Source organism: Pristiophorus japonicus, chromosome 9 (assembly GCF_044704955.1).
Source record: "Pristiophorus japonicus isolate sPriJap1 chromosome 9, sPriJap1.hap1, whole genome shotgun sequence".
In the NCBI taxonomy this organism is placed as follows: Eukaryota; Metazoa; Chordata; class Chondrichthyes; family Pristiophoridae; genus Pristiophorus; species Pristiophorus japonicus.
This window is the reverse complement of record NC_091985.1, coordinates 219,284,070-219,309,225: the sequence shown is the minus strand read 5'-3', so window position 1 is coordinate 219,309,225 and position 25,156 is coordinate 219,284,070. Positions and strand designations below refer to the sequence as shown.

Below are 25,156 nucleotides of genomic sequence, written 5' to 3'. Positions count from 1 at the left end.
CTCCCTGGGGCAGCCGCAGGTCAGACACTGAACATACTGCATCCCACAAGGACATCACACACTGCCCCCTCCCTGGGGCAGCTCAGGGTCAGACACTGAACATACTGCACCCCACAGGGACATCACACACTGCCCCCTCCCTGGGGCAGCTCAGGGTCAGACACTGAACATATTGCATCCCACAAGGACATCACTCACTACTTCCTCGCTGGGGCAGCCCAGGGTCAGACACTGAACATACTGCACCCCACAGGGACATCACACGCTGTCCCCTCCCTGGGGCAGCCGCAGGTCAGACACTGAACATACTGCATCCCACAAGGACATCACACACTGCCCCCTCCCTGGGGCAGCTCAGGGTCAGACACTGAACATACTGCACCCCACAGGGACATCACACACTGCCCCCTCCCTGGGGCAGCTCAGGGTCAGATACTGAACATACTGCCCCCCACAGGGACATCACACACTGCCCCCCTCCCTGGGGCAGCTCAGGTCAGACACTGAACATACTGCCCCCCACAGGGACAGCACACTCTGCCCCCTCCCTGGGACAGATCGGGGTCAGAACTTGGAATGGGAAGGGGAGGATCCAGTTGTTGTCGACCATGTAGGAACCAACGACGTAGGTAGGACTAGGAATGAGTTTCTGCTGAAAGAGATGGAGGAGTTGGGGTCCAAATGAAAAAGCTGAACCTCAAAGGTAATAATCTCTGGATTGTTACCTGAGCCCCACACCAATTGTTACAGGGATAAGCAGATTAGAATGTTAAATGTGTGGCTCAAATGGTTAGGTGGGAGGCAGGTGTTTTGCTTTACGCACACTGGAACCAGCACTGGGCAAAGAGGGAGCTCTTTCCTTGTGATGGGCTCCACTTGAACTGGGCAGGAACCAGTGTCCTGGCGAATCGAATAACTAGGGCAGTAAACAGGGCTTTAAAATAATTAAGGCAGGGTGGGGAGATCCAGGAAAGTACAGCACGGTTTCGATACAGAGAAAAAGCAACAAGAGAAGAGACATGTCAAGGCTCTAGAGCAGAGCAGAATTTTGGGTAAAAATAAGCAGAATGGGTCAGGAAGGGACAGAGAGAGTAACAAAGGTAATAGGGCATTACTGACTGAGGAGACATCAAGGAAAAATAGAAGAAAGTCGAAGCTAAAGGCACTATATCTGAATGCATGAAATATTCACAATAAAATAGATGAATTAATAGCACAGATAGAAATTAATAGGTTTGATCTAATAGCCATTATGGAGACATGGTTGCAACGTGACCATGGTTGGGAACTAAATATTCCAGAATACCGAACTTTTAGTAGAAATGGCAAAATGAAAAAGGAGAGGGCGCAACCCTGATAATAAAGGATGGGCTAAAGACAGCAGAGGGAAAGGATCTGAGCTCGGAAAATCAAGAAGTAGGATCAGTTTGGGTGGAGCTAAGAAACAGCAAGGGGCAGAAAACATTGGGAGGGGGGGGATGTTTATAGTGGTAATGTAGGGCACAGTATAAATCAGGAAATTAATGGTGCTTGTAACAAAGGTAATACAGTAATCATGGGGACTTTCATCTGCATATAGACTGGGAAAACCAAACTTGCAGTAATAGTGTGGAGGATGAATTCATGGAAGGTATACAAGATGGTTTTCTAGATCAATATTTTGAGGAACCAACTAGGGAACAGGCTATTTTAGATCTAGTATTATTCAATAAGAAAGGGTTAATTAATAATCTTGTAGGAAAGTGGCCCTTGGGGAAGAGTGGCCATAACATGATAGAATTTTGCATTAAGTTTGAAAGTGATTTACTTAAATCCAAACTATGATCTTAAATCTAAACAAAGGAAACTATGTAGGTATGAGGGGAGAGTTGGCTAAGGTAGATTGAGAAACTACATTAAAAGGTATAATGGTAGAAAAGGAATGGCTAGCATTTAAAAAATTAATTCATAATTTACAACAAACATACATTCATTTAAGGCACAAAAAACCCCACAGGTATAGTGGTCCAATCGTGGCCAACAAGAGAAGCTAAAGATAGTATTAGATGAAAGGAAGATGCTTATAATGTTGCCAAAAAGAGCAGTAAGCATAGGAAGATTTTAGAATTCAGCAAAGGAGGACCAGGAAATTGAGGAAAAAAAAGGCAACTAGAATAAGAGAGTAAACTATTGAGGGACAACATAAGAGACTGCAAAAGCTTCTATAGGTATGTAAAAAGGAAAAGATTAGCAAAAATAAATGTGGGTCCTCTACAGGCTGAGACAGGAGAAATTATAATGGGGAACAAGGAAATGGCAGAGAAATTAACCGCATACTTTGTGTCTGTCTTCATGGAAGAAGGAGCAAAAAAATTGGAGAACCCAGGTCTAGTGAGAATGAGGAACTAATAGAAATTAGTATTAGTAAAAAAATGGTATTGGCGAAAATAATCGGACTGAAAACCGATAAATCATTTGGATCTGATGCCCTACATCCTAGAGTATTGAAAAGGGTAGCTATAGAAATAGTGGATGCATTGGTTGTCATGTTCCAAAATTCCATAGATTCTAGAACGGTTCACATGGTTTGGAAGGTGGCAAATGTAACTGGGCTATTTAAGAAAGGAGGGAGAGAGAAAATGGGGAACTGCAGACCAGTTAGCCTGACATCAGTAGTAGGGAAAATGCTGAATTCTATTATTAAGGATGTGGTAACAGGCACTTAGCGAATATTATTAGGCAGAATCAACACGGCTTTATGAAAAGGAAATTATGTTTGAGAAATCTGTTAAGAGTTTTTTGAGGTTGTAACTAGCAGAACAGATACGGAGGAACCAGTGGATGCGCGTATTTAGATTTTCAGAAGGCATACGATAAGGTGCCATATGAGGTTATTGAACAAAATTAGGGCTCAAGGGATTGAGGGCAATATACTAGCATAGATTGAGGATTGGTTAATGGACAGAAAACAGAGAGTAGAAATAAAGGGTTCATTTTCAGATTAGCAGGCTGCAACTGGTGGTGTACCACAAGGATTGGTGCTTGGGTCTCAGCTATTCACAATATATATCAATGGATGAGAGGACCAAATGTTAAACAGTTGGACGTCTCTGGCCCAGCATCCTTGGGACCTGACTAGTGCCGGACCATAGCATTTTCCGGACCACGGGAGGTCAGCTGCTGACAGCAACCCGGACGTGTTCTGTCATGCATGGGGAGAGAAGGGACGGGATGGGAGAGAAGCGGCGGGGCGAGAAGCAGCAGAAGCGTTTGGGCGGGGGGAGAGAGAGCTAAGCCGCCGACCCTCGCGCTGAGCCACGACAGCGGCAGGGGGAGAGCGGGCGGCGGCAGGGGGTTGTAATGGTTCACATTAAGGACACACATAATATAATAACAAGGCATTGTTGTGTGTAATGTACCACATTATAATGCCAGAGACCCGGAGAATTTGAAGGGAACTTGATGAATGGTCTGAGAATAATTGTGTTATGGGCAGGAGGGTAAGACTGACCACTGGCTGTGCTCCTAGAAGTGCAAATACACCCCGCTCTTACAGCTGTGCGGGACAGAGGAAACAGACAGAAGGGCGGATATCGAATGACAGACTTTCCAACCTGCTGTCCATTCCATTATAACCAAGTACCGCGACCTCTGCTGCAGACCCGGGGATCACAGGATGGGGTAAATAACAACCATTGCAATGAAATGAAGAGACACCTGATCAGTGAACTCCTGGTAAACTAGGGAAGTGAGTCGGAGCTGGAAATCCAAATAGAGAAATACTAATGATTAAAAAGGGTTAGATTCCAGAACTTCCTGTTCATAGAGTTAAACCCGTGGGGCTAAGGACGCGGGAGTAAAACTGTGAGTGAGGCCTTGATGGCTGTGACGGCTCCCGTGAGACTCCGCATTAGATCCCAGCAGAGAATCCGGCTGTAGATCCCCACAGACCATATAGGGAGTGCAAGGTACTGAAGGATGCTATCACGGCTCTTTAAAGAGAGGAAACATTCCCGATAAACCATTACACACAAAGAGATAGTCCCAGAGATTAGGAACACATGGGAACAGCTCTTGGAGTTTGTCCACAGCTGAATGGGATCTTGAGATCCGGTGTCGATTGTGGAAATTCAGCGCCAGGATCAATTGCTCTGAGACTCTCTTCGCCGAATTCGCTGATCTCCGGCCACTCTGAGCAAAGCCGAGCCTCTCCGCGGCATGGCCAATGATTCCGGCAGGGGATGGTTTGTAAAGTTAGCTCATACTTCACCTGGGAGTGCGTGATCCTTAATGTACAGAGATTTCTGTCCTGTATTCATACCATGCTGTACATTGTGTGATTCATTGGATGGTGTCAGAGGAGCGGCAGGTTGCTTCGGCCTCATGCTGTATCTGAGTTCGATGAACGACTATACAGTGAGATTTACTCTGTATCTAACCCTGTCTAGCTGCCCTGGAAGTTTTTGATGTAACTGGGTCGAGCGAACTTTACCCTGTATCTGAAACGTATCTAACACGTACTGTACCTGACTTGGGAGTGTTTGCTGGGTAGTTTACATATGGTTTACTCTGTATGTAAGCCAAGCTGTACGTGACTTGGGAGTGTTTGATGGGACAGTGTAGGGCAGTGGTGGGCAAAATACAGCCCGTGGACCATATCCGGCCCGCCATGTCATTCTATCCGGCCCGCTGGATGGGTCAGAAATAGAACGTGAGCCGGAGCTCGAGCTGCACATTCGTCTATCCACTTTCACTTCGCATGGGTCAGAGACAGTCCCGAACTGCAGCCAAGGAAAAACCATAGTATTACTTCATTCAAATTAATAATTCGCAAAATCGATTCTCCCTGGACCGATTAAAAGGATCTGTTCCGTGAGTCTGGGCACCAATGGCGGACGTACGTACCCAGAATGCACTGCGTACTAGAATATGCCCCATCCATTTTAGAGTCATGGCTGCTCATCTCCACAGATGTTTTACCGAAGAAAGTGACTGGCGCTGCATCTTTCCTCTCCCTGTATCCAGAGTATGACGGCAGGGGAGTTCTCATCTGTCACCAATTGGGCCGGCATTAGTAATCTTTGCAGAGGGACATAAGGATGAGTGAAGTGGGGAATTGAAGCTGATATAGGCTCTAAAGAGGCTACAGTTCTATTTCACAGCACTGATTTACAGAGACCAGAAGATACCACAACATTTTCAACTTTTATCTTTGATTCATTTCTAGGCCGTATCGAATTCATGTTGTGTATGTACGATAGCATCTGACTACTATCTGATTTATGTTTATGCAATGTTCATGTTGATCAAATGTTCCCTCTAATTTTTTTCCGCACACTGTCCCTTTAAATTTGCTGCTCGAATACTAGGCTGCCGCACATGCGCAATGTCTCTTCCAGCGACAGGTGGGGAGTGGCCTGCGCGGGACCGCGCGATTGTTGCTGACCGTGCGGCCACGCGCCTCAGGACCAACATTGGTGGGCAACCCTTAACAGCTCAACAAAACTTGTTAATTGGCTCTTCAGCCCATATAATTGCCCAGCCCAGGTCTAGGTGATGGAAGCCATGGCAAGTTACTGCATCTTGTAGATGGTACACACTGCAGCCACGGTGTACCAGTGCAATGTTAACAAATATAAACAGCAATCCCAGCCGCCCAGATCAGGTATAACTGCCGTCTATTCTGGGTTGTAACGGTCCACATTAAGGACACACATGAGATAATAACAAGGCATTGTTGTGTGTATTGTACCACATTGTAATGCCAGAGTCCCGGAGAGTTTGGAGAGAACTTGATGAATGGTCTGAGAATAATTGTGTTATGGGCAGGAGGGTAAAACTGACCAACGGCTGTGCCCCTGGAAGTGCAAATACGCCCCGCTCTTACAGCTGTGTGAGGCAGAGGAAACAGACAGAAAGGCGGATATAGAATGACAGACTTTCTAATCTTGTGTCTGTTCCTTAATAACCATGTAGCGTGACTCTGCTGCAGACCCGGGATCGCAGGATGGGAAAATAACAACCTTTGCAAAGAAATGAAGGGACACCTGAGTAGTGAACTCCTGATAAACTAGGGGAGTGAGTCGGAGCTGAAACTCCAAATGGAGAAATACCACTGATGAAAAAGGATTAGATTCCAGAACTTACTGATCATAGAGTTAAAGCTGTGGGGCTGAGGACACAGGAGTAAAACTGTGAGTGATGCCATGCTGGTGTGACTGCTCCCGTGAGACAACAAACTGGATCCCAGCAGAGGATCCATCTGCAGATCCCCACAGACCATGTAGGGAGTGCAAGGCACTGAAGGATTCTATCACGGCTCTTTAAAGAGAGGAAACATTCCCGACAGACCATTATACAAAAAGGGATAGTCCCAGAGAGTCAGAGCACATGAGAACAGCTCTTGGAGTCTGTCCACAGTTGAATGGGACCTTGAGGTCCGGTGTCGCTTGGTGGAAATTCAGCACCAGGATCAATTACTCTGAGACTCTCTTCGCCGAATTCACTGATCTCCGGCCACTCTGAGCAAAGCCGAGCCTCTCCCCACCATGGCCGGTGATTCCAGCAGGGAATGTTCATTTTTACAGCAAAGGGCTTTCACCCACTGGTGGGCTTTCTGAGTTTACTGGCTCTAGTTATATTCTGCAACAATCTGAATCTACCCAGCATCTCCCGGGGTGTAATTTTCAAACTCTAACACTGTGCTGGGATGGCATTGTAGTATCGGCCAAAGGCAGTACAATGGCCTCAGACACAGACTCAGAGAGCCTCCCAATACACCATGGTTTCACTCCCCACACCAGCCCCATTGTAGTATCGGCCAAAGGCAGCACATGGGCCTTAGACACAGACTCAGAGAGCCTTCCAGTACAACATGGTTTCATGCCCCACACCAGCCCCATTGTGGTCTCTCTCAGGAGGATTTAGTGCCCCATTTGCAGGGTCAGGAGTATTTTCCGTGGTGTGAGCCGATAATATAAAGAACTGACGCTGAATTTATGAGATAATAAAGCAAGAGGGATGGAGCTTACCAATCCCAGCACAACATGTCCCCTCTGTACAGTGCGGGGAGACACGGGGCAGTCCCTCAGACTTCCTTCATGTGGACCGTGGCCACAACTGATGTAACCGGTGAGACAATGGGTTCTGTTTGATTCTAAAATATGGGACGGTGGCAGCTCCGGAGTGTCTGAGGATAGAGCAGGCCACTCCTTCACAGAATGGGAAACACAACCTGTCAGCTCAAATTTAATTCACATCTTTGGCGTTTGCTTAATGGAAGGATGTTTGTGTGAAAGATTATAACATTCCTTATTCCCGACTCTCAATGATGTATTACTGGAGAAGATGAAATTGGAATTAGGATTAAAATGTTCCTTGATAAAGATTTCAGATCTTTGTCGCTGGCAGTTCTGCACTAATGGAGAGGGAAGATGATTCGAGCCAGGCCTGGTCCAGATTTAATTTCACAGCAGGACTTCAGACTGGTTACAGGAACACTTCCTGCTCCCAGTCTCTGAGACACTGGCTCCTCACACTGGGACACTGTGTGTCCACAGTCTCACCCAGTCTCTGAGACACTGGCTCCTCACACTGGGACAGAGCGTGTCCACAGTCTCATTCAGTCTCTAAGACACTGGCTCCTCACACTGGGACAGAGCGTGTCCATAGTCTCATTCAGTCTCTGAGACACTGGCTCCTCACACTGGGACACTGTGTGTCCACAGTATCACCCAGTCTCTGAGACACTGGCTCCTCACACTGGGACAGAGTTTGTTCACAGTCTCTGAGTCACTGGCTCCTCACAGTGGGAGCACAATTGTTATTCGCTGTCCCTATTTATACTCCTCTATCCCTCGCTCCTGGGGTTCTCTCACCACTCGGAAGGTTGCTGCTTGCGAGGAGATTTGCCTCCGGAGGTTTAGAGGGATGTCTGCTCGGTCCTGGCCATTTTCTGGACAGCTCGTTATCTGCAAAACACTGAGGAGACCTCCAGGCACTAGAGGCAGTGCGGGGAAGTGGCAAAGGCTGATGCTGGTATCAAAGGACTGAGGTTTGAGATAGACTGGGGAAACATGGGCTTCACAAACTGAAAAGGAGAAGCTGGAAGGAGCTGGGAAAAAAATTGTTATGCGGGTGGAAAAGCGGGACTTCGAAACATCACTTTAAGTTAAATTGTGAGAGAAGGACTCTGGGACACGGGGTAACACTGGGAGATGATAAACTTAGGACCAATCTCAGGAATTCTTCTCCACCCAGAGAGTGAGCAACATTTGGAGCGGACTTCGTGTGGAGCTGGAGGTGACACTCACTGCCAAGGACAACCACCTCCCACTGGGGCCTGGGCTGTTCTTTCCACGGGCCTCCTGTCATCAGGACAGTCGAATATTCAGCACAACACTGCGAGCTGGAGCTGGCACCATCCAAAGCGGAAATATTCTCCACCTCTGCATCCTTCCCATCGATACCCTTACCCAACAAATATTTGTCAATCTCAGTCTCAAAGGCTCCAACTGACCCACAGCCTGAAGAAGAGTATTCCATATTTGCACTACCGTTGTGTGAAGAAGTGTTTTTCAACACAGCACCGAACTTTAAGGTTATGCACCCTTCTTCTGGACCAGAGGAAATGGTTTCTCTCCATCTACTCTATCAACTTATCCTAACATTAAAAAAACTCAATCAGTTCACCATTAACCTTCTATACTCAAGGTAATATAGGCCAGGTTTGTGAAATCTGTCCTCTTAAATTAACCCTCTGAGCCCCGGGTATTAGTCTGGTGAATCTGCCCTGCACCCCCTCTTTCCTGAGATGTGCTGTCCAGAACTCAGTACTCTAGATGGAGTCTAACTAGGGCTCCATACACCACAAGCAAAACATCCTGCCCATTGTATTCCAAATGCCTCGAGATAAAGGACAACATTCCTTTATCCTGTTTGATTCTTTTTTCCTTATCTACCGGCATTCAGTGATTTTTGTGCCTGGGCACTTAAAACCCCTTCTTCCTCCACACTTCCTAGCTTCCCACCATTTAGAAAATACTCTGATCTATCTTTGTGGGTGGAAAAGCGGGACTTCGAAACATCGCTTTAAGTTAAATTGTGAGAGAAGGACTCTGGGACACGGGGTAACACTGGGAGATGATAAACGTAGGACTAATCTCAGGAAGTTAATCTTCACCCAGAGAGTGAGCAACACTTGGAGCAGACTCCGGGTGGAGCTGGAGGTGACACTCACTGCCAAGGCCAACCTCCTCCCACTGGGCCTGGGCTGTGCTCTCCGTGGGCCTCCTGTCCTCAGGACCATCAGGCCGGATGGTCCTGTGTTGTATTTCACACAGTAAGAACAATCCGAAGAGTGTGTGAATGTGAGGCATCAGTGTGTGAGGAACCGACTTCCTCAGATACTTGCTGTTGTCAGAAAGTTTCACAAATGAAATGCAGATTGCCCATGTCATTGCTGCAGTGATTTCACCGCCAGATTCCCCGCCCTGCCCCCACCCAAGGCAGGATCCCAATATTGGGCGGTAACTGGACCGTGTGCTTCCGCCACATATTGGATTCGGGAAACCCGGAGAAAACTCTGCCGGGATCATGGTGGGGTCACTCTGGATGTCTATGAGCCAAGGGATGAAATCCAGCCTCCAGGACAGATGTTTGTCTTTCCGCATTCGGGAGTAAAGTAGCGCCTACACAGAGCACACAGAGCAAAACAGGTTGAGCAGAATCCGAATGGAGCAACGGAACTCGCCCAATGTTCCCTCCATTCATTGTTCTCTCTCCGCACCGCCCAGGCCCTATAAGGGTTGATCCGCATTCAGGGCCTTTCACTGCCTCTGGGTCACTGCACTTGTGGCAGGCGAGGCTCCCTGGCGCCATCTGCTGATAAGGACTCAACACACCCTCGGGCTCTTTCCCCGCCGCTGGGTCACTGCACCTGCCTCGGGCCAGCGCGGTTCTCTGGCGCCCTCCACTGGCCCGCTGTGTATTGTAAGATTGGTCTTTCCCCACCGGTGAGTCTTTGTACATTTCTTTACTTTACATTTCAAGGTACGATTCTTAATATCCAGGATACATTGTGGTACGTTCATCAAGTTACATTACATGTGTCACCATACGGTACACAGTAAGGGTACAGTTACATTTGTTTCCAACATGTATTATGCAACAGAACTTGCATTATACATGGCACTACATAGGTTTTTGCAGATCATGGTGCTCTATCTATACAAAAGGTTTACCATTGCAGCCCGAGGGGAGTTTTATACTGATTCCAGCCCCTGGGTTTTCCGTGGCAGAAGAGCTTTAAACTGTGGCCCTTCCCCACCGTGCCTTTGCGGCGACTGCACCAATTTTTAGTGCGTCCCTCAGCACGTAATCCTGGATCTTGGATTGCGCCAGTCTGCAACACGCAGACATGGACATCTCCTTGATCTGGAAGGCCAGCAAGTTTCGGCAAGACCAAAGTGCGTCTTTCACCGAATTGATGGCCCTCCAGCAGCAGGTGATGTCTGTCTCGGTGCGTGTCCCTGGGAACAGCCTGTAGAGCACAGAGTCCTGTGTTATGGAGCTGCTTGGGATGAACCTCGACAGCAACCACTGCATCTCTTTCCAGACCTGCCTTGCAAAGGCGCAACCTTGAAGGAGATGGGTGACAGTCTTGTCCGCCCCGCAGCCGACTCGGGGGCACCATGCCGTGTTGCTGAGACGTTGGCTGTGCATGAATGCTCTGATGGGTAGGCCCCTCCTCACCGCCAAACAAGCTATGTCTTGGTGCTTGTGTGAAAGCTCTGGCGATGAGACGTTCTGCCAAACCAGTTCGACAGTCTGCTCAGGGAACCACCCGACAGGGTCCACCATCTCCTTCTTTTGTAGGGCGTCCAGGACCTTACGTGCTGACTACTGTTTTATGGCTTTGTGGTCAAATGGGTTTTTTGTGAAAAACTTTTCCATGAAGGACAGGTGGACAGGCATGGTCCAACTGGTGGGGGCGTTTCACAGCAGCGTGGACAGGCCCATCCTTCGCAACAAAGGGGACAGGTAGAACCTCAGCACGTAGTGACACTTGGTGTTTACGTACTGGGGGGCTGTGCACAGCTTGATGCAACCGCACACAAAGGTGGCCATCAGGAAGAGGGCCACGTTCGGAACATCCTTTCCACCACTGTCCAGAGATTTGTACATTGTGTCTCTGCGGACACAGTCCATTTTGGAACTCCAGACAAAGTGGAAGACAGCCCGGGTGACTGCCGCGGCACAGGACCGAGGGATGGGCCAGACCTGTGCCACGTGTAGCAACCCCGAGAGTACCTCACTCCTGATGACCAGATTCTTTCCTGCCATGGAGAGGAAGCACAGCTTCCACCATCCTAGTTTTTGCTTCACTTTGGCGATACGCTATTCCCAGTTTTTGGCGCACGCCCAATCCGCTCCGAACCATATTCCCAACACCTTCAGGTAATCTGGCTTAATGGTGAAGGGAATAAAGGATCGGTCGGCCCAGTTGCCAAAGAACATGGCCTCGCTTTTGCTGCAATTGACCTTCGCTCCTGAGGCCAGTTCAAACTGGTCGCAGATTGTGAGCAATTTTCGGACCGACTGCGGATCCGAGCAAAAGATGGCTACATCATCCATGTACAGGGAGGTCTTGACCTGAGCGCCTCTGCTGCCTGGGATTGTCACCCCTCTAATGCCTGCATCCTTCCTGATGGACCCAGCAAAGGGCTCGATACAACACACAAACAAGAGAGACGAGAGAGGACAGCCTTGCCTGACTCCAGATCTGATCGGAAAGCTTTCAGTTTCCCACCCGCTGATTAGAACTGCGCTACTGATGTCTCTGTAGAGCAGTTGGATCCAATTGCGGAATGCCGCCCCAAACCACATTTTGGAGAGCACGTCCATCAGGTACGTGTGCGATATCCTGTCAAATGCCTTCTCCTGGTCTAAGCTGATTAAGCAGGTGTCCACCCCACTGTCCTGCACGTAGGCGATCGTATCCCTGAGTAGCGCCAGGCTATCAGAGATCTTCCTGCCAGGGACAGCGCAGGTCTGGTCCGGGTGAATCACCAGCTCAAGAGCAGACTTGCGCCTGTTGGCGATGACCTTTGCCAGGATCTTGTAGTCCACATTGAGCCGTAAAATGGGCCACCAGTTTTTGATTTCCTCCCTTTCCCCCTTCTGCTTGTAGATGAGGGTGATGATGCCTTTCCTCATTGATTCTGACATACTGCCAGCCAGAAGCATACCCTCATACACTTCCAGCAGGTCTGGGCCCATCCAGTCCCACAGAGCCGAATACAACTCGACCGGTAAGCCATCGCTTCTGGGAGTTTTACTCGTCGCAAGGGACCGGACGGCCTTTGTCATCTCGTCCAGAGTTAACGGGTGGTCCAGACTCTCCCGCTCACTGTCGTTTAGGACCTCCGTGATAGACGACAGGAACGACTGGGAGGCAGTGTGGTCTGTGGGCTTGACGTCGTACAGCCTGGCATAGAAGGATTTGCTGATCCTCAGCATGTCAGGCTGCGAAAACGTCACAGAACCGTCTTCTCCCTTTAGGCTGGTGATCACAGAGCTCTCCCTGTGTACCTTTTGTAAGAAGAAGCGCGAACATGTCTCATTCTGCTCGATGGAGCAGACTCTGGAGCGGAAATGATTTTGGGGGACTCTGAGGCAAAGAGGAAGACTTGCTGGCCCTTCACCTCTTCGAGTTCCTCTGCGACATTGACTCCCATCGACTGCAACAGGAGCAGGTTTTGCATGCTCTTCTGGAGTTGGGACAATTCCCTCTGTCTCCCTCTCGCCTCCTGAACACCTTTGAGGATGAAGAACCTCTTGATATTTGTCTTGATTGTTTCCCACCAGTGCATCGGGGAATCGCAGAGGGGTTTTACGGTTCTCCAACCTTTGTAATCCCTCTTGAGTTCCTCCACGTTTTCCGGAGTCAACAGTTTCACGTTCAGCTTCCATATCCCTCTGCCAACTTTCTGGTTTTCCTGTGGGCAACAGTCAGCCAGTAGGAGGCAGTGGTCAGAGAAGAACACCGGTGTGACATCGATGGATCTGACCTTGAGTGTGTGGGACACAAACAGGCAGTCTATTCTGGAACGGACGGACCCGTCTGGTCTCGGCCAGGTGTATCTGTGCGGTGCTCCGTCTGCAGAGTTGCTGAAGATGTCGCACAGCTTGGCGTCTTTTACAGCATCCATCAGGAGTTTGGACGTGGCGTCCAGTTTTCTGTCGGCTCTGCTGGATCGTCCAGCCGTATTGATGATGCAGTTGAAGTCACCACCCAGAATGACCGGCCTGGACGTCACCAGCAGCAGTGGGAGCTGTTGGAAGAGGGCCAGCCACTCGCTTCTGAGAGGCGAGGCATACACGTTAATTAGCCTTAAAGGGGAATTTTTGTTCATTACATCTGCTACGAGGAGGCGGACGCCCACCACCTCCTTAACTTCAGTGATGGTGAAGTGGCCTCCCCGCAGCAGAATGCCTAGGCCGGAAGACCAGCAGTCGTTGCCTCCTGACCATATGGATGGTCCATGGGCCCACCATCGTGACCACTGCCGGTAACTGCTGAAGTGCAGCAGCCCCCACTCCTGCAAGAACAGCAGGTCTGCTTTGACCTTGGCGAGGTACCCCAAGGTGGAAACACATTGTGCAGTGGATTTTACGCTACGCACGTTAATAGATGCAATTTTTAAATCTATGTTTAAGTTACAGGTTACAGTTCAAAACATTTACATTTCAAATAAACTGTCCTTTACGTTGGAGACCTGTCCAGTGGCCGGTTCCTGCAAACATAGATTTTCAAAGTAAAAGTCTACTTCACCTGGGCTGGCATACTGGTCTTTTTTTTAAATTTCAAAATATACTTTATTCATATAAAAATTTGTACAGTACATTCAAAAGCAGTTCAGTACATTTAGCTGCGGTCAGCAATCCCATACACTATATTTGGGTGCTGACAGCAGTTCCATTCGATACATTTCCTTGCTTTTCATTTCAAGTACAATTCGGTACAATACGGGATACATTGTAGTACATTCGACAAATTACATTACATGTGTCACTATACCGTACACGGAATGGGTGACGGTACATTTACATTTTTTCTTTTCAACGTGCATTATGAAACAGACCTTGCATTGTACATGGCACTACATAGGTGTTTATAGATGATGGTGCTCCATGTACACAAAAAAGAAGTTACAAGTACGGCCCGAGGGAAGTTTTGAACTGATTTCTGCCCCCGGGTTTATCGTGGCAGAAGGGCTTTAAACTGTGGCCCTTCCCCACCGTGCCCTTGGGGCGGCTGCACCAATTTTAAGTGCGTCCCTCAGCATGTAATCCTGGATCTTGGATTGCACCAGTCTGCAACACGCAGACATGGACATCTCCTTGCTCTGGAAGACCAGCAAGTTTCGGCAAGACCAAAGAGCGTCTTTGACTGAGTTGATGACCCTCCAGCAGCAGGGATGTCTGTCTCAGTGTGTGTCCCTGGGAACAGCCCATAGAGCACAGAGACTTGTGTTCTGGAGCTGCTTGGGATGAACCTCGACAGCAACCACTGCATCTCTTTCCAAACCTGCCTTGCGAAGGCGCAATCCTGAAGGAGATGGGTGACAGTCTCGTCTGCCCCGCAGTCGACTCGGGGGCACTGTGCCGTGCTGCTGAGACGTCGGCTGTGCATGAAAGCTCTGACGGGTAAGGCCCTCCTCACCACCAACCAAGCTATGTCTTGGTGCTTGTGTGAAAGCTCTGGCGATGAGACGTTCTGCCAAACGTGTTCGACAGTCCGCTCAGTGAACCACCCGACAGGGTCCACCCTCTGCTTCTTTCGTAGGGCGTCCAGGATGTTACATGCTGACCACTGTTTTATGGCCTTGTGGTCAAAGGGGTTTTTTGTGAAAAACTTTTCCATGAAGGACAGGTGGGCAGGCAACACCGGGGACAGGTAGAACCTCAGCATGTAGTGACACTTGGTGTTTGCGTACTGGGGGTCTGTGCACAGCTTGATGCAGTCGCACACAAAGCTGGCCATCAGGATGAGGGCCACGTTCGGAACATCCTTTCCTCCACTGTCCAGAGATTTGTACATCGTGTCTCTGCGGACACGTTCCATTTTGGACATCCAGACAAAGTGGAAGATGGCCCGGGTGACTGCTGCGGCACAGGAGCGAGAGATGGGCCAGACCTGTGCCACGTGCAGCAAACCCGAGAGCACCTCACTCCTGATGACCAGGTTCTTTCCTGCCATGGAGAGGAAGCGCAGCTTCCACCATCCCAGTTTTTGCTTCACTTTGGCGATACGCTCTTCCCAGTTTTTGGCGCATGCCCCGTCCGCTCCGAACCATATTCCCAACACCTTCAGGTAATCTGGCTTAACGGTGAAGGGGATAAAGGATCGCTCGGTTGCCAAAGAACATGGCCTCGCTTTTGCTGCGATTGACCTTTGCTCCCGAGGCCAGTTCAAACTGGTCGCAGATTGTGAGCAATCTGCGGACCGACTGCGGATCCGAGCAAAAGATGGCCACATCATCCACATACAGAGAGGTCTTGACCTGAGCGCCTCCGCTGCCTGGGATCGTCACCCGTCTAATGCCCGCATCCTTCCTGATGGACCCGGCAAAGGGCTCGATACAACACACAAACAAGACAGACGAGAGAGGACAGCCTTGCCTGACTCCAGATCTGATCAGAAAGCTTTCAGTTTCCCACCCGTTGATTAGAACTGTGCTACAGTTATACAGGGTATTGGTGAGACCACACCTGGAATACTGCGTGCAGTTTTGGTTTCCATATTTCCGAAAGGATATACTTGCTTTGGAGGCAGTTCAGAGAAGGTTCACTAGGCTGATTCCAGAGATCAGGGGGTTGACTTATGAGGAATTCAAATGAATGAGAGGTAATAGTATCGAAACGTATAAAATTATGAGGGGGCTTGACAAGGTGGATGCAGAGAGGATGTTTCCACTGATGGGGGAGACTAGAACTAGAGGGCATAATCTCAGAAGGGATTATCTCAGAAGGGGCCGCCCATTTAAACAGAGATGAGAAGGAATTTCTTCTATCAGAGGCTTATAAATCTGGAATTTGCTGCCTCGGAGAGCTGTTGATTTTTGGACATTGAATAAATTTAAGACAGAAATAGACAGTTTCTTGAGTGATAAGGGGTTATGGGGAGCGGGCGGGGAAGTGGAGCTGAGTCCATGATCAGATCAGTCATGATCTTATTGAATGGCGGAGCAGGCTGAAGAGTCATACTCCTATTTCTTATGTTTAGCTCTGTCAAGCCCGTGTGGTGGCTGGTGTGCAAAGACCACTACACGTGAAAACAATCCACGCACAGGCATCCTCCCACGCTCCAAGATTTAGTTCGGGATCTGGAGTTTTAAGATTCTTCTGAAAGCTGGCGACCCCCAGGTGGGCAAGTTAACTCCCACAAACAAATGCTTTAGTACGACATTCACAACTACAACAAGTACAACCAATACCCAAATCACCAGTAGTTATTACAACCTGTATAAAACCACACCTACTACATAACGCAAAGATCAGTCTGTTTTTGAACAATAAGACAGCCCCACTAAAGCAGGGCCTCGAAAAATTAATTAAAACTCTGAATGTTACTCTCCACGGAAATCTTTAGTAAAAGGCGAAAGATTTATACGATCTGAAGAGAAACCAGAGTATACTAATTATTCACGCGCAGCTCCTCGCCCCCAAGCGACGGCTTGCCTCTTTAACGTTGTGCTGAGCCGCTAGAACTAACTTCTAGAAAAGATATATTACCACAAATCAATACAGCGCGAGGGAAAGTAACTGAAAACTTCAGTGTCCGTGAAAATCAGTTAAACCTGAAGTTTATTTTAGTCTCTTGCTAAGTATTATGAAGAACATTGTGGGTATGTAAATGAGCTTGAGCTTTGTGTGGGCTGGGTTTACAGTGACGTGTCCAATTCTTCGGTACAACTTTACTTCGGGTTTTTATTCTCTCTCGGTGTGTTTGAAGCTTAAGGTAAACATTTTGGATCAGTGCGGTTTCTGCTAGTGAGCAAACGTGTTTTAGTTCATACAGGAAGCCATTAACACAATGAGAGCAGACACAGCTCAGAGCCGTGCACTGTCCACGTCTAGTATCTATTCCACTGATTTCAATGATATAAACCAGACTTGTTGATGTATTAGTCTGAATTTTTTTAAATTTCAAATTATACTTTATTCATATAAAAATTTGTACAGTACATTCAAAAGCAGTTCAGTACATTTAGCTGCGGTCAGCAATCCCACACACTACATTTGGCTGCTGACGGCAGTTCCGTTGGATACATTTTCTTGCTTTTCATTTCAAGTACAATTCGGTACAATACGGGATACATTGTAGTACATTCGCCAAATTACATTACATGTGTCACTATACAGTACACGGAATGGGTGACAGTACATTTACATTTTTTTTTCTTTTCAACGTGCATTACGAAACAGACCTTGCATTGTACATAGCACGACATAGGTGTTTACAGATCATGGTGCTCCATGTACACAAAAAAGAATTACAAGTACGGCCCGAGGGGAGTTTTGTACTGATTCCTGCCCCTCGGTTTACCGTGGCAGAAGGGCTTTAAACTGTGGCCCTTCCCCACCGTGCCTTTGCGGCGGCTGCACCAATTTTAAGTGCGTCCCTCAGCACGTAATCCTGGATCTTGGATTGCGCCAGTCTGCAACACGCAGACGTGGACATCTGCTTGCTCTGGAAGACCAGCAAGTTTCGGCTAGACCAAAGAGCGTCTTTGACCGAGTTGATGGCCCTCCAACAGCAGGTAATGTCTGTCTCAGTGTGTGTCCCTGGGAACAGCAAGTAGAGCACAGAGTCTAGTGTTACGGAGCTGCTCGGGATGAACCTCGACAGCAACCATTGCATCTCTTTCCAAACCTGCCTTGCGAAGGCGCAATCCTGAAGGAGATGCGTGACAGTCTCGTCCGCCCCGCAGCCAACTCGGGGGCACCGTGCCATGTTGCTGAGACGTCGGCTGTGCATGAACGCTCTGATGTGTAAGGCCCTCCTCACCGCCAACCAAGCTACGTCTTGGCGCTTGTGTGAAAGCTCTAGCGATGAGACGTTCTGCCAAACGAGTTTAACAGTCAAAAAATTCCAGAAGATTCGTCAAGCATGATTTCTCTTTTATAAATCCATGCTGACTTGGACCGATCCTGTCACTGCTTTCCAAATGTGCTGCTATTTCATCCTTAATGATTGATTCCAACATTTTCCCCACTGCTGATGTCAGGCTAACCAGTCTATAATTACTCGTTTTCTCTCTCTCTCCTTTTTAAAAAAGTGGTGTTATATTAGCTACCCTCCAGGTCCATAGGAACTGATCCAGAGTTGATAGACTGTTGGAAAATGTTCAACTATCAGGCACCGGGATTTATCGGCCTTCAATCCCATCAATTTCCCTAACACAATTTCCCGCCTAATAAGGATATCATTACGTTTCTCCTTCTCGCTAGACCCACTGTCCCCTAGTACATTCGGAAGGTTATTTGTGTCTTCCCTCGTGAAGACAGAACCGAAGTATTTGTTAAATTGGTCTGCCATTTCTTTGTTCCCAATTATAAATTCACCTGAATCTGACTGCAAGGGACCTACGTTTGTCTTCACTAATCTTTTTCTCTTCACATATTTACGAAAGCTTTTAAAGTCAGTTTTTATGTTCCCTGAAAGCTTCCTCTCGTACTCTATTTTCCCCCTCTTAATTAAACCCTTAGTCCTCCTCTGATGAATTCTAAATTTCTCCCAGTCCTCAGGTTTGTTGCTTTTTCTAGCCAATTTATATGCCTCTTCCTTGGTTTTAGCACTATCCTTAATTTCCCTTGTTAGCCACAGTTGAGCCACCTTCCCCATTTTATTTTTTACTTCAGACAGGGATGTACAAGAGCTGAAGTTCATCCATGTGATCTTTAAATGTTTGCCATTGCTTATTCACCATCAACCCTTTAAATATCCTTTGCCAATCTATTCTAGCCAATTCACGCCTCATACCGTCTAAGTTACCTTTCCTTCTGCTGTGTATCTGTAAAGCATGCACTCCCATGTTCCACCGGCAGGGAGCTCATCCCCTGAAGTCCCAAGGGATCCAGCATCCCTTGGGAGCACTGTAAATAAGCTGGCCCCTCAGACCTGTTCCTCACTCTGGAGTGTCTTATTAAAGACTGAGGTCACTGTTACTTTAACCTCCCTCTGTGCAGTCTCATCTGTGTTAGGAACACAATAACTGGTGGCGAGAATACGAATCCAACGCAAAGATGCAGCAAACAGTGGGCATCCTGGAGAAGGTCTCGGAGGGTGAGGACTGGGAAGCCTTTGTCGAATGGCTAGACCAGTACTTTGTAGCCATGGAGCTGGACGGAGAAGGAAGCGTTGAAAAAAGGAGAGCGATTCTCCTCACACTCTGCAGGGCACCGACCTACAGCCTCTTGAAGAATCTTCTGGCTCCCGTGAAACCCACAGATAAGTCATATGAGCTGTGTACACTGGTTCGGGAGCATCTTAACCCGAGGGAGAGCGTGCAGATGGCAAGGTATCAGTTCTACACGTGCCAGCGATCTGAAGGTCAGGAAGTGGCGAGCTATGTTGCCGAGCTAAGGCGACTTGCAGGACAATGTGAGCAAATGCTCAGAGACTTATTTGTACTGGGCATTGGCCACGAGACTATCCTATGAAAACTTTTGACTGTAGAGACACCGACCCTCAGTAAGGCCATTGCGATAGCACAGGCATTTATGTCCACCAGTGATAACAGCAAACAAATCTCTCAGCACACAAGTGCGAGCAATGTTCATAAATTAACTGGAACTGTGTTTGCGAGCAGAAATGTGCAGGGCAGAACCCACGAGCCCGCAACTGCCAGCAGGCTTCAGGTGGCCCAGATGACTCAGAGTCCCCAACAAAGGATGAATGCAAGGCAATTCACACCTTGTTGGCGTTGTGGAGGCTTGCATTCAGCCTATTCATGAAGCTTCAAAGGGTATGTTTGCAAGAGCTGTGGAACAATGGGGCACCTCCAACGAGCTTGCAAACGAGCTGCAAACTCTGCAAAACCTGCTAACCACCTCGTGGCAGAGGAAGATCAGTCCATGGCGTATCAAAGCAATTTCGAGCCTCAGAGAGAGGAGGCAGATGCTGAAGTACACGGGGTGCACATATTTTCGACAAAATGTCTACCTATAATGCTAAACGTAAAATTGAATGGCTTACCTGTAGCCATGGAATTGGACACTGGTGCAAGCCAATCAATCATGAGTAAAAAGATGTTTGAGAGACTGTGGTGCAACGAGGCATTCAGACCATCCCTGAGCCCCATCCACACAAAACTGAGAACGTACAGCAAAGAGCTTATCACCTGTCCTGGGCAGCGCCATGGTCAAGGTCACCTACGAGGGCACAGTGCATGAACTGCCACTCTGGATTGTCCCGGGCGATGGCCACACACTGCTTGGAAGGAGCTGGCGGGGCAAAATCCGCTGGAACTGGGATGACATCCGAATGCTATCACATGTTGATGAGACGTAATGTACCCAGGTTCTTAACAAATTTCCTTCCCTTTTTGAGCCAGGCATTGGAAACGTTTCTGGGGCGAAGGTGCGGATCCACTTGGTCCCAGTGGAATGACCCATTCACCACAAGGCGCGATGAGGGAGAGAGTGGAAATTGAGCTGGAGAGGCTGCAATGCGAGGGCATCATCTCCCCTGTGGAATTCAGTGAGTGGGCCAGCTGGTTGTTCCAGTACTCAAAAGTGATGGCACAGTCAGGATTTGTGACGATTATAAAGTAACTATTAATCGTTTCTCGCTACAGAACCAATACCCACTACCTAAGGCAGATGACCTATTTGTGACGCTGGCAGGAGGCAAGACATTCACCAAGCTCGACCTGACTTCAGCCTACATGATGCAGGAGCTGGAGGAGTCTTCGAAGAGCCTCACCTGCATCAACACGCACAAGGGACTATTCATCTACAACAGATGCCCGTTTGGAATTCGGTCAGCTGCAGCGATCTTCCCGAGAAACATGGAAAGCCTACTCAAGTCGGTACCACACATGGTGGTCTTTCAGGAAGACGTATTGGTCACAGGTCGGGACACCGCCAAGCACCTACAAAACCTGGAGGAGTTCCTCCAGCGACTGGATCACATAGGGCTGCGGCTGAAGAGGTTGAAATGCATCTTCATGGCAACAGAAGTGGAGTTTTTGGGGAGAAAGATCACGGCGGATGGCATTCGGCCCACAGATGCCAAGACACAGGCTATCAGGAATGCACCCAGGCCACAGAACATCACGGAGCTGCGGTCGTTCCTGGGACTCCTCAACTATTTTGGTAACTTCCTACCGGGGTTAAGCACCCTTGTAGAGCCCCTACATGTGTTATTGCGCAAAGGTGAGAACTGGGTATGGGGGAAAAAACCAAGTAATTGCTTTTGAGAAAGCCAGAAACATTTTAGGCTCCAACAAGATGCTTGTATTGTATAACCCGTGTAAAAGACTTGTGCTAGCCATGAACTCATTGAATGGCGGTGCAGGCTAGAAGGGCTGAATGGTCTGCTCCTGCACCTATTTTCTATGTTTCTATGTTTCTATGTGACGCATCGTCGTATGGAGTCGGGTGTGTATTACAACAAGCTTACATTGCGGGGAAGTTGTAAGCTGTCGCCTATGCTTCCAGGAGCTTGTCTATGGCTGAGAGGGCCTACAGCATGATTGAGAAAGAGGCATTAGTGTGTGTGTTCAGGGTAAAGAAAATGCATCAGTACCTGTTTTGCCTCAAATTTGAGCTGGAAACCGATCACAAGCCCCTCACATCCCTGTTCTCTGAAAACTAGGGGATAAATACTCATGCCTCAGCCCACATACAAAGGTGGGCACTCGCACTATCAGCGTATAACTATACCATCCGCCACAGGCCAAGCACCGAGAACTGCGCGGATGCTATCAGTTGGCTACCATTGCCCACCACGGGGGTAGAAATGGCGCAGCCTGCAAACTTGTTGATGGTGGCGCAGCCCACAGACTTGTTGATGGTCATGGAAGTGTTTGAAAATGATAAATCACCTGTCACGGCCGCCAGATTAGGACTTGGACCAGCCAAGATCCTCTGCTGTCCCGAGTAAAAAACTGGTTACTGCATGGGAGCTGGGCCAGCATCCTCGGTGAAATGCAAGAGCCAATCAAGCCATTCCAGCGGTGAAAGGATGAGCTGTCCATTCAGGCAGACTGCCTGTTGTAGGGTAACTGAATAGTGCTGCCAAAAAAGGGCAGGGAGATGTTAATCTCGGATCTTCACAGCACACACCCGGGTATAGTAATGATGAAAGCGATAGCCAGGTCCCACGTGTGGTGGCCTGGTATCGACTCTGACTTAGAGTCCTGTGTATGACAATGCAGCATATGTGCTCAGTTGAGCAACGTGCCCAGAGAGGCACCACTAAGTTTGTGGTCCTGGCCCTCCAGACCATGGTCGAGGATCCATGTCGACTATGCAGGCCCGTTTCTCGGTAAAATGTTCCTGGTGGTGGTGGATGCTTTTTCAAAATAGATTGAATGTGAAATAATGTTGGGAAGCAACACCACCACCATCATTGAAAGACTGAGGGTCATGTTTGCCACCCACGGCCTGCCTGACATACTGGTCAGTGACAACGGGCCATGTTTTACCAGTGCTGAATTTAAAGAATTCATGACCCGCAATGGGATCAAACATGTCACCTCGGCTCCGTTTAAACCAGCCTCCAATGGGCAGGCAGAGCGGGCAGTACAAACAATCAAACGGAGCCTTAAACGAGTAACAGAAGGCTCACATCAAACCCGCCTGTACCGAGTACTACTCAGCTACCGCACGAGACCGCACTCACTCACAGGGGTGCCTCCGGCTGAGCTACTCATGAAAAGGACACTTAAAATCAGACTCTCGCTGGTTTACCTCAACCTGCAGGCGGCAGCAACAAAATGTAAACAATGGTCGCGCCACTGTGTCACGGGAAATTGATCTGAATGACCCTGTGTATGTGCTAAACTATGGACATGGTCCCAAGTGGATTGCGGGCATGGTGATAGCTAATGAAGGGAGTAGGGTGTTTGTGGTCAAACTAGACAATGGACAAATTTGCAGAAAGCACCTGGACCAAACGTGGCTGCAGTTCACAGACTGCCCTGAACAACCCACAGCAGACATCACCTTTTTCGAGCCCACAACACACACTCAACAGATCAATGACACCACGCCGGACCAGGAAAGCGAACCCATCACGCCCAACAGCCCAGCAAGGCCAGGCTCACCTCGCAGCCCTGCAGTGCAAACAACATGCCAGCCCAGCGAGGGCACAGCCAACACACCAGAACAGACATTTATACTGAGGCGGTCCACTAGGGAAAGAAAGGCTAAGCATGGGCAAGGAAACCTCCGACTGATTACCACCTACCGCTCTCCCTCAGCTGGTGAATCAGTACCCCACTATATTGAACACCACTTGAAAGAAGCACTGAGAGTAGCAAGGATTGATTGAGTCCTGAAGGACATAGCTGCCAGATTGGGCCTGCGACACAATCATCACAGCCCCAGGAGATAGCTGCAGGGGTTTCTCAGGGCAGTGCCCTAGGCCCAATCATCTTGAGCTGCTTCATCAATGACCTTCCCTATGACCATCATAAGATCAGAAGTGGGAATGCTTGCTGATGACTGCACAGTGTTCAATGCCATTCGCAACTATTCCGATAATGAAGCAGTCCATACCCACATGCAGCAAGATCTGGATGAGATTCAGGCTTGGGCTGATAAGTGGCAAGTAACATTCACGCCACACAAGTGCTATCTCCAACAAGCCAGAGTCTAACCATCATCCCATGACATTCGATGGCATTACCATCGCCGAATCCCCCACCATAAGCATCCTAGGAGTCCATTGACCAGAAATTTAAATGGACCAGCCAAAAAAATAATGTGGGCAACAAGAGCCGGTCAGAGGCTGGGCATTCTGCGGCAAGTGTCTCACCTCCTGACTTCCCAAAGCCTTTACACCATCTACAAGGCACAAGTCAGGAGTGTGATGGAATGCTCTCCACTTGCCTGGATGAGTGCAACTGCAACAACACTCAAGAAGCTCGACACTATCCAGGGCAAAGTAGCCTGCTTGATTGGCATCCCATCCACCACCTTAAACATTCACTCCCTCCATCACCGACATACTGTGGCTGTCATGTGTACCATCTACAAGATGCACTGAAGCAATTCACCAAGGCTTCTTTGGCAGCACCTCCCAAACCCACAACCTCTACCACCTAGAAGGACAAGGTCAGTAGGCGATTGGGAACACCATTACCTCCAAGTACCCCTCCAAGTAACACACCATCCTTATTGGAAATATATCGCCGTTCCTTCATCGGCGCTGGGTCAAAATCATGTAACTCCCTCCCTAACAGTACTATGGGAGTTCCTTCACTAACTGCAATGGCACCAGCGACCTGAAAGACTTGCACGGGATTTGGACCAGCAAGCGCCAAATCCAGGTCACCATGAAAGTGGATGCCTGCAAAACCATCCTGCACCCACCCCCTCCAGCTTTGCCATCGGAGGAAGTCGGGGCTACATGGTGTACGCTGGCCAACCCAACGTGTGCTGGACCTGCGGGAAGGCAGGCCATGTGGCGGAAAGCTGCAAAACTGTCATCTGCCGAAACTGCAAGAACGAAGGCCACCAGACAAAGGACTGTAAGGATACCAAGTGCTGCAACCTCTGTGGTCTGGCTGGGCACCTTTACAAAAACTGCCCCAAACACAACTTCAGCTATGTGCAGGCAGCAAAGAACATTGCACGAGAGGAGGAGGAAGCTGAGGAACACAACGCTCCAGAGGAGACCTACACCCTCCCCCGACCAGTGCCCTGGGCAAAGAAGCAATCACCCTCGTGGACTCGGAACAAGTCAGGGAGGAAGAGAAGCCTGCTACGGCGAGCTGCGAGAAACCAGCACCCAGCAGTGAAGCTCTCCCCCAGCGCACCGAGTCCAGGAACGAGGAGACAGCAGATGATGAAGCGGGATGGGAGACCATCAAGAAAAAGGCCCGCTAGCGTAAGGAGAACAGGCAAGCAAGGGCCCCTGCGGAAACGAAAGGGAAGAGGC

The 25,156-nt window shown here is 48.8% G+C and overlaps 1 non-coding gene across 1 annotated transcript; it reads right to left on the bottom strand.

Moving 5' to 3' along the window:
• Positions 1-16,563: 16,563 nt before the first annotated feature.
• Positions 16,564-16,677, bottom strand: LOC139274415 (U5 spliceosomal RNA). Its single transcript, XR_011595474.1, has one exon. It is a non-coding gene; the product is annotated as a U5 spliceosomal RNA (small nuclear RNA).
• Between the last annotated feature and the right edge of the window lie 8,479 nt (positions 16,678-25,156).